The sequence below is a fragment of the Pan paniscus genome, chromosome 2 (genome assembly GCF_029289425.2).
Source record: "Pan paniscus chromosome 2, NHGRI_mPanPan1-v2.0_pri, whole genome shotgun sequence".
Classification (NCBI taxonomy): Eukaryota; Metazoa; Chordata; class Mammalia; order Primates; family Hominidae; genus Pan; species Pan paniscus.
In genome coordinates, this window is record NC_085926.1 from 88,559,601 (window position 1) to 88,571,938 (window position 12,338).

The window sequence follows — 12,338 nt, forward strand, 5'->3', positions numbered from 1 at the left end:
CTTACCTGTACATCTAATTTAGAACTCTCTCTTCTCAGCCAGTGTTCTAGATACACTTTCAGATAACATAAATTTGCTTTTTCTTTTTCAAAATTATTTCAGCTATTTAAAATCTTTTGCATTTTTATATTAATGATAAAATCAGCTTATCCATTTCTACAAAGAAAAGCTTGCTGGAATTGTAATTGGGATTGAACTGAAACTGCAGAAAAATTTGGGAAGAATCAACATTTTAACAATACTGAGTCTACCAATAAACTGAAATGGTGTATAGCTCGAATTATTTATTTCTTTTTGTCTCATAAATTTTCTGTGAGTTTTCAATGTACATGTCTTTCACATTTTGTTAAGTATACTCCTGTTTCACATTTTTATGTTATTCAAGATAGTATTGTTTACAATTTTTATTTTATAATCATTTATTACAATTAATTACTTTAATTGGTGGCTATATTGAACTAATATTTTTTGAGTATCTGCTATATGTAGTTGCTTGTTTTATCCTGGAGTTACCATGATTAGTAAAATCATAGGCCTTCTCTGACTATGAGTTTACGATCTAGGGGAAGAAAGAGACATTGATAAAAGAGTCACACATTAAGTGCAATAAAAGAGGACTACCTACTTCTTTAAGGGATATAATCAAGTAACTTGACCTTAGGAGGAGAGTACAGAAAGTTTTCCTGTGAAAATGCAAGGTGTTGAAGTCTGAAGCCGGAACAAGCATTGACTAGGTTAGCGAGGAGTGAAGCACATTCTATCCACAACAAGGAACATGAGAAACGACCTGTGGTGGGAGGAAACACAGTGAGGTTATGGTTCTGAGAGACGATCATGGTAGTTAGGAGAGAGCGAGGAGAAGCGCAATGTTAGATTTTGCTGGAGAGATACCTTAGTGGCTAGATAATGATCTTGAAGCCAAATCTCTATTCTAAATGGCTTTATGCAGGAGCATAAGATTATAATAGTTAAATTTTATTTATTTATTTATTTATTTTATTTATTTATTTTTTTTATTTTATTTTTTTTCCGATTTTCTTTTTGACATTTATTTTTATCTTTTTTTTTTTTTAATTATACTTTAAGTTTTAGGGTACATGTGCACATTGTGCAGGTTAGTTACATATGTATACATGTGCCATGCTGGTGCGCTGCACCCACTAACTCGTCACCTAGCATTAGGTATATCTCCCAATGCTATCCCTCCCCCCTCCCCCCTCCCCACCACAGTCCCCAGAGTGTGATATTCCCCTTCCTGTGTCCATGTGATCTCATTGTTCAATTCCCACCTATGAGTGAGAATATGCGGTGTTTGGTTTTTTGTTCTTGCGATAGTTTACTGAGAATGATGGTTTCCAATTTCATCCATGTCCCTACAAAGGACATGAACTCATCATTTTTTATGGCTGCATAGTATTCCATGGTGTATATGTGCCACATTTTCTTAATCCAGTCTATCATTGTTGGACATTTGGGTTGGTTCCAAGTCTTTGCTATTGTGAATAATGCCGCAATAAACATACGTGTGCATGTGTCTTTATAGCAGCATGATTTATAGTCACTTGGATATATACCCAGTAATGGGATGGCTGGGTCAAATGGTATTTCTAGTTCTAAATCCCTGAGGAATCGCCACACTGACTTCCACAATGGTTGAACTAGTTTACAGTCCCACCAAGAGTGTAAAAGTGTTCCTATTTCTCCACATCCTCTCCAGCACCTGTTGTTTCCTGACTTTTGAATGATTGCCATTCTAACTGGTGTGAGATGGTATCTCATAGTGGTTTTGATTTGCATTTCTCTGATGGCCAGTGATGATGAGCATTTTTTCATGTGTTTTTTGGCTGCATAAATGTCTTCTTTTGAGAAGTGTCTGTTCATGTCCTTCGCCCACTTTTTGATGGGGTTGTTTGTTTTTTTCTTGTAAATTTGTTTGAGTTCACTGTAGATTCTGGATATTAGCCCTTTGTCAGATGAGTAGGTTGCGAAAATTTTCTCCCATGTTGTAGGTTGCCTATTGACTCTGATGGTAGTTTCTTTTGCTGTGCAGAAGCTCTTTAGTTTAATTAGATCCCATTTGTCAATTTTGGCTTTTGTTGCCATTGCTTTTGGTGTTTTGGACATGAAGTCCTTGCCCACACCTATGTCCTGAATGGTAATGCCTAGGTTTTCTTCTAGGGTTTTTATGGTTTTAGGTCTAACGTTTAAATCTTTAATCCATCTTGAATTGATTTTTGTATAAGGTGTAAGGAAGGGATCCAGTTTCAGCTTTCTACATATGGCTAGCCAGTTTTCCCAGCACCATTTATTACATAGGGAATCCTTTCCCCATTGCTTGTTTTTCTCAGGTTTGTCAAAGATCAGATAGTTGTAGGTAAGCGGCATTATTTCTGAGGGCTCTGTTCTGTTCCATTGATCTATATCTCTGTTTTGGTACCAGTACCATGCTGTTTTGGTTACTGTAGCCTTATAGTATAGTTTGAAGTCAGGTAGTGTGATGTCTCCAGCTTTGTTCTTTTGGCTTAGGATTGACTTGGCGATGCGGGCTCTCTTTTGGTTCCATATGAACTTTAAAGTAGTTTTTTCCAATTCTGTGAAGAAAGTCATTGGTAGCTTGATGGGGATGGCTTTGAATCTGTAAATTACCTTGGGCAGTATGGCCATTTTCACGATATTGATTCTTCCTACCCATGAGCATGGAATGTTCTTCCATTTGTTTGTATCCTCTTTTATTTCCTTGAGCAGTGGTTTGTAGTTCTCCTTGAAGAGGTGCTTCACATCCCTTGTAAGTTGGATTCCTAGGTATTTTATTCTCTTTGAAGCAATTGTGAATGGGAGTTCACTCATGATTTGGCTCTCTGTTTGTCTGTTGTTGGTGTATAGGAATGCTTGTGATTTTTGTGCATTGATTTTGTATCCTGAGACTTTGCTGAAGTTGCTTATCAGCTTAAGGAGATTTTGGGCTGAGACGATGGGGTTTTCTAGATAAACAATCATGTCGTCTGCAAACAGGGACAATTTGACTTCCTCTTTTCCTAATTGAATGCCCTTTATTTCCTTCTCCTGCCTGATTGCCCTGGCCAGAACTTCCAACACTATGTTGAATAGGAGCGGTGAGAGAGGGCATCCCTGTCTTGTGCCAGTTTTCAAAGGGAATGCTTCCAGTTTTTGCCCATTCAGTATGATATTGGCTGTGGGTTTGTCATAGATAGCTCTTATTATTTTGAAATACGTCCCATCAATACCTAATTTATTGAGAGTTTTTACCATGAAGGGTTGTTGAATTTTGTCAAAGGCTTTTTCTGCATCTATTGAGATAATCATGTGGTTTTTGTCTTTGGCTCTGTTTATATGCTGGATTACATTTATTGATTTGCGTATATTGAACCAGCCTTGCATCCCAGGGATGAAGCCCACTTGATCATGGTGGATAAGCTTTTTGATGTGCTGCTGGATTCGGTTTGCCAGTATTTTATTGAGGATTTTTGCATCAATGTTCATCAAGGATATTGGTCTAAAATTCTCTTTTTTGGTTGTGTCTCTGCCCGGCTTTGGTATCAGAATGATGCTGGCCTCATAAAATGAGTTAGGGAGGATTCCCGCTTTTCTATTGATTGGAATAGTTTCAGAAGGAATGGTACCAGTTCCTCCTTGTACCTCTGGTAGAATTCGGCTGTGAATCCATCTGGTCCTGGACTCTTTTTGGTTGGTAGGCTGTTGATTATTGCCACAATTTCAGATCCTGTTATTGGTCTATTCAGAGATTCAACTTCTTCCTGGTTTAGTCTTGGGAGAGTGTATGTGTCGAGGAATGCATCCATTTCTTCTAGATTTTCTAGTTTATTTGCGTAGAGGTGTTTGTAGTATTCTCTGATGGTAGTTTGTAATTCTGTGGGATCGGTGGTGATATCCCCTTTATCATTTTTTATTGCGTCTATTTGATTCTTCTCTCTTTTTTTCTTTATTAGTCTTGCTAGCGGTCTATCAATTTTGTTGATCCTTTCAAAAAACCAGCTCCTGGATTCATTGATTTTTTGAAGGGTTTTTTGTGTCTCTATTTCCTTCAGTTCTGCTCTGATTTTAGTTATTTCTTGCCTTCTGCTAGCTTTTGAATGTGTTTGCTCTTGCTTTTCTAGTTCTTTTAATTGTGATGTTAGGGTGTCAATTTTGGATCTTTCCTGCTTTCTCTTGTGGGCATTTAGTGCTATAAATTTCCCTCTACACACTACTTTGAATGCGTCCCAGAGATTCTGGTATGTTGTGTCTTTGTTCTCGTTGGTTTCAAAGAACATCTTTATTTCTGCCTTCATTTCGTTATGTACCCAGTAGTCATTCAGGAGCAGGTTGTTCAGTTTCCATGTAGTTGAGCTGCATTGAGTGAGATTCTTAATCCTGAGTTCTAGTTTGATTGCACTGTGGTCTGAGAGATAGTTTGTTATAATTTCTGTTCTTTTACATTTGCTGAGGAGAGCTTTACTTCCAACTGTGTGGTCAATTTTGGAATAGGTGTGGTGTGGTGCTGAAAAAAATGTATATTCTGTTGATTTGGGGTGGAGAGTTCTGTAGATGTCTATTAGGTCTGCTTGGTGCAGAGCTGAGTTCAATTCCTGGGTATCCTTGTTGACTTTCTGTCTCGTTGATCTGTCTAATGTTGACAGTGGGGTGTTAAAGTCTCCCATTATTAATGTGTGGGAGTCTAAGTCTCTTTGTAGGTCACTCAGGACTTGCTTTATGAATCTGGGTGCTCCTGTATTGGGTGCATATATATTTAGGATAGTTAGCTCCTCTTGTTGAATTGATCCCTTTACCATTATATAATGGCCTTCTTTGTCTCTTTTGATCTTTGTTGGTTTAAAGTCTGTTTTATCAGAGACTAGGGTTGCAACCCCTGCCTTTTTTTGTTTTCCATTTGCTTGGTAGATCTTCCTCCATCCTTTTATTTTGAGCCTATGTGTGTCTCTGCACGTGAGATGGGTTTCCTGAATACAGCACACTGATGGGTCTTGGCTCTTTATCCAACTTGCCAGTCTGTGTCTTTTAATTGGAGAATTTAGTCCATTTACATTTAAAGTTAATATTGTTATGTGTGAATTTGATCCTGTCATTATGATGTTAGCTGGTGATTTTGCTCGTTAGTTGATGCAGTTTCTTCCTAGTCTCAATGGGCTTTACATTTTGGCATGATTTTGCAGCGGCTGGTACCGGTTGTTCCTTTCCATGTTTAGCGCTTCCTTCAGGAGCTCTTTTAGGGCAGGCCTGGTGGTGACAAAATCGGTCAGCATTTGCTTGTCTGTAAAGTATTTTATTTCTCCTTCACTTATGAAGCTTAGTTTGGCTGGATATGAAATTCTGGGTTGAAAATTCTTTTCTTTAAGAATGTTGAATATTGGCCCCCACTCTCTTCTGGCTTGTAGGGTTTCTGCCGAGAGATCTGCTGTTAGTCTGATGGGCTTCCCTTTGAGGGTAACCCGACCTTTCTGTCTGGCTGCCCTTAACATTTTTTCCTTCATTTCAACTTTGGTGAATCTGACAATTATGTGTCTTGGAGTTGCTCTTCTCGAGGAGTATCTTTGTGGTGTTCTCTGTATTTCCTGAATCTGAACGTTGGCCTGCCTTGCTAGATTGGGGAAGTTCTCCTGGATAATATCCTGCAGAGTGTTTTCCAACTTGGTTTCATTCTCCGCATCACTTTCAGGTACACCAATCAGACGTAGATTTGGTCTTTTCACATAGTCCCATATTTCTTGGAGGCTTTGCTCATTTCTTTTTATTCTTTTTTCTCTAGACTTCCCTTCTCGCTTCGTTTCATTCATTTCATCTTCCATTGCTGATACCCTTTCTTCCAGTTGATCGCATTGGCTCCTGAGGCTTCTGCATTCTTCACGTAGTTCTCGAGCCTTGGTTTTCAGCTCCATCAGCTCCTTTAAGCACTTCTCTGTATTGGTTATTCTAGTTATACATTCTTCTAAATTTTTTTCAAAGTTTTCAACTTCTTTGCCTTTGGTTTGAATGTCCTCCCGTAGCTCAGAGTAATTTGATCGTCTGAAGCCTTCTTCTCTCAGCTCGTCAAAATCATTCTCCATCCAGCTTTGTTCCGTTGCTGGTGAGGAACTGCGTTCCTTTGGAGGAGGAGAGGCGCTCTGCATTTTAGAGTTTCCTGTTTTTCTGTTCTGTTTTTTCCCCATCTTTGTGGTTTTATCTACTTTTGGTCTTTGATGATGGTGATGTACAGATGGGTTTTCGGTGTGGATGTCCTTTCTGTTTGTTAGTTTTCCTTCTAACAGACAGGACCCTCAGCTGCAGGTCTGTTGGAATACCCTGCCGTGTGAGGTGTCAGTGTGCCCCTGCGGGGGGGTGCCTCCCAGTTAGGCTGCTCGGGGGTCAGGGGTCAGGGACCCACTTGAGGAGGCAGTCTGCCCGTTCTCAGATCTCCAGCTGCATGCTGGGAGAACCACTGCTCTCTTCAAAGCTGTCAGACAGGGACATTTAAGTCTGCAGAGGTTACTGCTGTCTTTTTGTTTGTCTGTGCCCTGCCCCCAGAGGTGGAGCCTACAGAGGCAGGCAGGCCTCCTTGAGCTGTGGTGGGCTCCACCCAGTTCGAGCTTCCTGGCTGCTTTGTTTACCTAAGCAAGCCTGGGCAATGGCGGGCGCCCCTCCCCCAGCCTCGCTGCCGCCCTGCAGTTTGATCTGACTGCTGTGCTAGCAATCAGCGAGATTCCGTGGGCGTAGGACCCTCTGAGCCAGGTGTGGGATATAGTCTCGTGGTGCGCCGTTTTTTAAGCCGGTCTGTAAAGCGCAATATTCGGGTGGGAGTGACCCGATTTTCCAGGTGCGTCCGTCACCCCTTTCTTTGACTCAGAAAGGGAACTCCCTGACCCCTTGTGTTTCCCAGGTGAGGCAATGCCTCGCCCTGCTTCGGCTCACGCACGGTGCGCGCACCCACTGGCCTGCGCCCACTGTCTGGCACTCCCTAGTGAGATGAACCCGGTACCTCAGATGGAAATGCAGAAATCACCGTCTTCTGCGTCGCTCACGCTGGGAGCTGTAGACCGGAGCTGTTCCTATTCGGCCATCTTGGCTCCTCCTCGCACCAATAGTTACATTTTAAAAAGATCAGTATGGCTGCCATGTGAAGAGTGGATTGGAGTAAAGCCATAGTCGAATTAGAGAGGACAGTTAAGCGGGTACAGCAATAGTCCAAAGTGGTGGCTTGAACTAGCATGGTGAATTGGAAATGGAGAGAATTGGATATATTCAGGAGGTAATTTAGAGAAAAAATACTAACAGAGTTAGTGATAGCTTGAATATGGCAGGTAAGGAAAAGGGAGGAGTTGAGGGATGGCGTCAGTATGCCAAACCTATGACAGTGATATTTTTAAGAAAAACAAGAGGGCATGTGAAATAGATATATGATAAGTGTGCTTGGTGCTCAGTAAATAGGTCTGAGTAGAAGATAAACATTTACCGCCCAATAGGGAATAGCTGTCAGGTGAAATCTTAGGTGAAGATACAATGATTTTAGTGAGAATTACAGAAAGGGAGAAAGGGCCACTCTCAATTCTTGTTCTTCCTCTTTCTACTTCAAGTGTATTTCAGCTAGAAGTATGTCAAGACTATCCTGTGCATCTTGTCTTTTCCTCCTGAAGTTTCCAGTTTTGTCAGTTTTCTACTTTGATTTCTTATGTTTGTGCTACCTTTACAATAGTATACTTGAGATGATGCACTTGTAACATTATTCATCTTTTATTAGTTTTGTCAAGTTCTATAAAATTACTATTATTAACAAGAATAATGATAGAGAATAATTTGTCACAATGCTGATAATCCCTCATGTAACACTACAAAATTGACAAATAACAGAGATTTATTGAACAAGCATCTGAGCAGTCATATTTACTTTGTAGTGTATCACTAGAAAGATATAAAATATGAAAGAGTTTGCCTTAATTTAATAGACTGAGGAAGAAAAATTGAAAATGAAATAGGGGTGATGTGTTATAGTATTTATATTCATAAAATATTAAAATTGTTTAGCATATATAATATTATTGTGGAAAATCAGCCTTTAAATTATTTATTGTTATCACTAGGATATCTCCTATCTCTTTTTTTTTCAAAATAACATCACAGTTTGAGGCATTTTAAGTCCAAATAGTAAGTGTTTCATTTTACTAAAAGTGAACAGTAAGAAGTGTCCTGATAATACATAAATTGTTCATTCCCCTTCTAGGTGCCATCTACTATTTTATTTATTCATAAAGCAATCCTTAATCTGGGAGCTGAGCCAGTAAATTGATTTCATTTTCATTACTTATAGCAGCTTTTTGGATAGGAACCATTGTTCTAACTAAGTAAAATTGGGTAACTGTTTCCTGACAACCTACAGGAAAAAATATGATTTCCTATAATAAAACATTGAACTACGTCCAACTCAGAGAAATATGCTGAATTCATAAACAGAAAATTAAATGCTCTAATGTAGAATGAATATAGATGTTATGGCCACTGGAATTGTTCTTAAACTTGAGCTGCTATTACTTATGCAAAATGTCTATGGAAGATGAATGGCCCATTGTTGAACCCATTGAACAAAAAGCTTTGATTTCTAGCAGTGATTTTAATCAAGACTCATTATATGACTTAGAATAAGATACTTAAAAATTCCATGCTTCTGTTTTATCATGTGAACAAGAAAGAAAAATATACTTTCTCTCTGCCTTTGAACTCTTAAATTATAAAGAATATTAATGCTGAAGGACCCCACTAATATGAACGCAAAAACTTTGTAATTAACAAAAATCATTTAAATCCACACACCAGTTAGATAAATTAATCCTAAAATAAATTGGGTGCGTATATACTTAAAAATTCTTAAATGCTGTATATACCAAAGTATATGTTCCATCTTAACTAATGAAACTCTTTCCACTCTGCTGGGCTTATTTGTAGAAATAGAGAAAGGTCCCATCTTGACAGTGAAGAGAAAGCATAGATGTCAGATATGAAAGTGAGGAGGCTTTATTTAACAATTACAAGTTGAAAGCTATTCTGGCCATGAAGTGTTGAGATACTATAAAGATATCTTGATTTATCTTCATCAGGAGCCTTATATAGGTAGACAGATAATTCATTATTTGTAGCTGTTTTTCATTCTTACGCTTTGATGGCAGGGAATATTTATGTCTTGCTCAGTGCTAAAATTTGTGTAGCTTTCACAGTCTCTTGCACATATTAATGCTCAATAGATATCTGAGGAAGAAACAATATTAAACAAAATATCCACTCACTTATTCATAAATGATTTTTTATAGAAATAGTAACTATCTTGGGTTTAAGGATACAAAGATGAATCAGATGCACATAAGGAGGTCTGTCAGAGTAGAAAGACAAACAAAAAGATATAATTTTAATAAAATATTAACTTAATAGGACATGAACATTGATATAGGTGGTGTTTTTTAATGAGGCCATTTTTGAGGGATGCATTCCTCAACAATAGCATAAAGACTGAAAGCATTTTGGAATTTGTTTGCAAATATTATGTTATTGTGAATTCTATTACGAAAGATTTTATTATTTCATTCTTAGAGCAAAATGGTTGTCTGAGGCTTTATTGTTAACATTTTGAATACAATTTATTGACTTAAACATTTAAAAAATACATCATCTACCTTCTAAAAAATATATATGTCACCAATATAAGAAATATTTAGAAGTGATTATCCAGGATCAGTTGAAAAGAACTAGGGTAGCCAAACGCCTCACTCACTCTGCTCCTGCATCCAAAGGTCAGACTCAAAAATACAGACCAATAGGAGTTTAACTTTTATGTCAATCTTTCATTCATCCTTACATTTATTCATTTGATAAATGTTTATTAAGTGCTTACTATATGCTGGTAAGGTGCTGGACATTGGGCAGGAAGTGATAAATAAAACTGATTCTTCCTGGCAGAAATATGGCAGGCACACAGGCCTGAGACTGGAGTATGGCTTCCTACTTCTTCCTCCGCAAATTAAAGACAGCGAGCCCCAGGGTGCTAATCCAACTGAGCTGCCACTCCAACTACAATTAGCGAAGCTGAACAAGAAAGGAGAGATGGAAAACCTGCCCCTAAATGAGGTATCCTAACCTCATGCGTTTTCCAGTGAAGCGAATTACAAAGGCGAGTTCAGAAAGAAAAATGAACCGGGGAACCTGAATCTTGCCTTGAGGCATAGAACTGACCCAGATTAGTAAAATATGGCACAGAAATTACAGACAATGCACAATAGAATGAATACTTGAGGAATCAAAAAGCAAAAAGTATAAAACATTATCATATAATGAATATCACATAATAGAAGCATCATAAAATGAAGCATATAATGAGTATGATATTTGAGAGTAGAAAAGTAACATCTGTCCTTGTTTAAAACAAATGGTAGATTACATATTAGTGGCAAGGTAAATAAATACTAGAGAAGTCTTGAGTGAGAAATCTATTCAAGATGGCATAATTGAGACTTCAGAGAAATGTTAGTTTCTGAGCCAGGCAGAGAAGGGCAAGTTATTTCATTCAGTATTTAACAAATATTTGCCAAGAATTGACTCCCTGCCAGTAATGAGACTGGTGGCCTTACTTCTAAAATGGAAGGTTGAGCTGAATGATCCTTTTTAGTTTGAGCCACCCACTACATAATCTAATGCTGCGGGAAATTTTGGTAGGTGGGAGGAACAGGAGAAAGGGGTGGTAGGCAGAATCATGGCCCGCAAAGGTTTCCATGTGCTAATTTCTCAAACCCATGAGTATATTATCATATATGGCAAAAGGAACTTTGCAGATGTGATTACATTAAGGACCTTGAGATAAGATTATCCTGGATTATCATAGTGGACCTAATCTAATTGTATAGGTCTTTAAAATTGGAGATCATTTTCTAGTGTGGTAAGAGACAGGGAGATATAACTATGGAAGAATGGTCAGCAAGCTGTAACATTGAAGGCTTTGACGATGACAGAATGGAACCACAAACTAGGAATTATAGGTGGCCCTTAGAAGCTGAAAAAGGAGCACAGCTCTAAATACACGTTGATTTTAGCCCAGTGAAACCTGTGTTAGACTTCTAGCCTACAAAAATGGAAGATAATAAATTTGTGTTATCCTAAGACACTAAATTTGTGGCACATTGTTATATAAGCAACAAGAAACTAATGTAAAAGTGTTCATATAAAGATAGTATGGTTCAGGACGCAGAGGGAGAAAAGCATGGAACAATGTGATGAATAGAAGTTAAGGAATCAGTAAGAAATTTGACTGAGGTGTAGGGTGTGTGTAGAAGAATAACAGAAGATGAATTAGTATAAATAGGTTGAGTTAGGTTATTTAGGTTAAGGCCTTGAAATACATGCAATTTTTTATGACGGAAAATGATATGAAGTTATCATATGTTATTGAGCAGTATATCATTTGTCTTCAAATATTAGGCAAAGCATTTCAGACTATTGTTCTTTGTTTTTTGAGCAGTCATTAAAACATAATTCACAAAAGTCAAATATAAGGCCTTATAAAATGAATAATAATATAGAGTGCTTACTTAAAGAATTAATTCTGATAATTTCACAAGATCTTATGTCTTCTTTATAATTTTCAAAATAAGATTAACTCTGGGGAACTATCATTATTTAGATAAAATTATGACCATATGCATACATAACCTATGATTATTTGAATAGCAACAATAACAATGAAACAGAAGCCTGTTAGTTAATAGTCTTCAGTTCATGCAGCAAGTGTATAGTATCTTATAGAAATTTTCATTAAATTATAAAACAAAAACTTACCTTCTAGGGACTAACCTTAGAAGCTAAGATACCCCTTGCAGAAAATTTAATTTGGAACAGGTTGTGCTGCTACTACCATGGAAATATGAATGAGTAGATAAAGCAAGTCTTTTAGGAGAAAGATAGGTTTATTAGGATTATCAGGCTCTAAATGGAGAGTTAATAAAATCCTCAAATCCTGCTGCTCTATTAATGAAAAAGACTCACTTGCAAAATCTCAGTGGGAAGTTATAATCTTTGCCATGCCTTAAGTAGCTAACTAGTCCAACTTTGCAACTGAGTATATTTAAATGGGCTTTTCTTAAGAAGGAAAAAAGAAGAACACAGGGAAAAAAAGGATATGCAGGAGAGGAGGAGAGAATGAAGAAGCAAACAGAAGGATTACCAAGGAAGCTAATATTTATGAAAGTGTAAATTAGCTTAAAAATCTGATTTATTAAGTGAGCTCTTGTTGAGTGTCTGGTTACTTTTGGCCATGAGAAAAATGGGATGGGGGAACTGTCTTTCCTCGCTTT

The 12,338-nt window shown here is 37.7% G+C and overlaps 1 protein-coding gene across 7 annotated transcripts in view; it reads left to right on the forward strand.

The window, feature by feature from the left end:
• CSNKA2IP (casein kinase 2 subunit alpha' interacting protein) overlaps window positions 1–12,338 on the forward strand; it is a 138,277-nt gene that overhangs the window by 56,860 nt on the left and 69,079 nt on the right. The window contains exon 2 of one of the 7 annotated variants that reach the window (XR_008624776.1): window positions 9,955–10,165. The exons of the other annotated variants lie outside the window; for them this stretch is intronic. The gene's annotated coding sequence lies outside the window, so the exon portion shown is untranslated. Of the gene's footprint in view, window positions 1–9,954; window positions 10,166–12,338 lie in introns of those variants that run through there. 7 annotated transcript variants of the gene reach the window in all.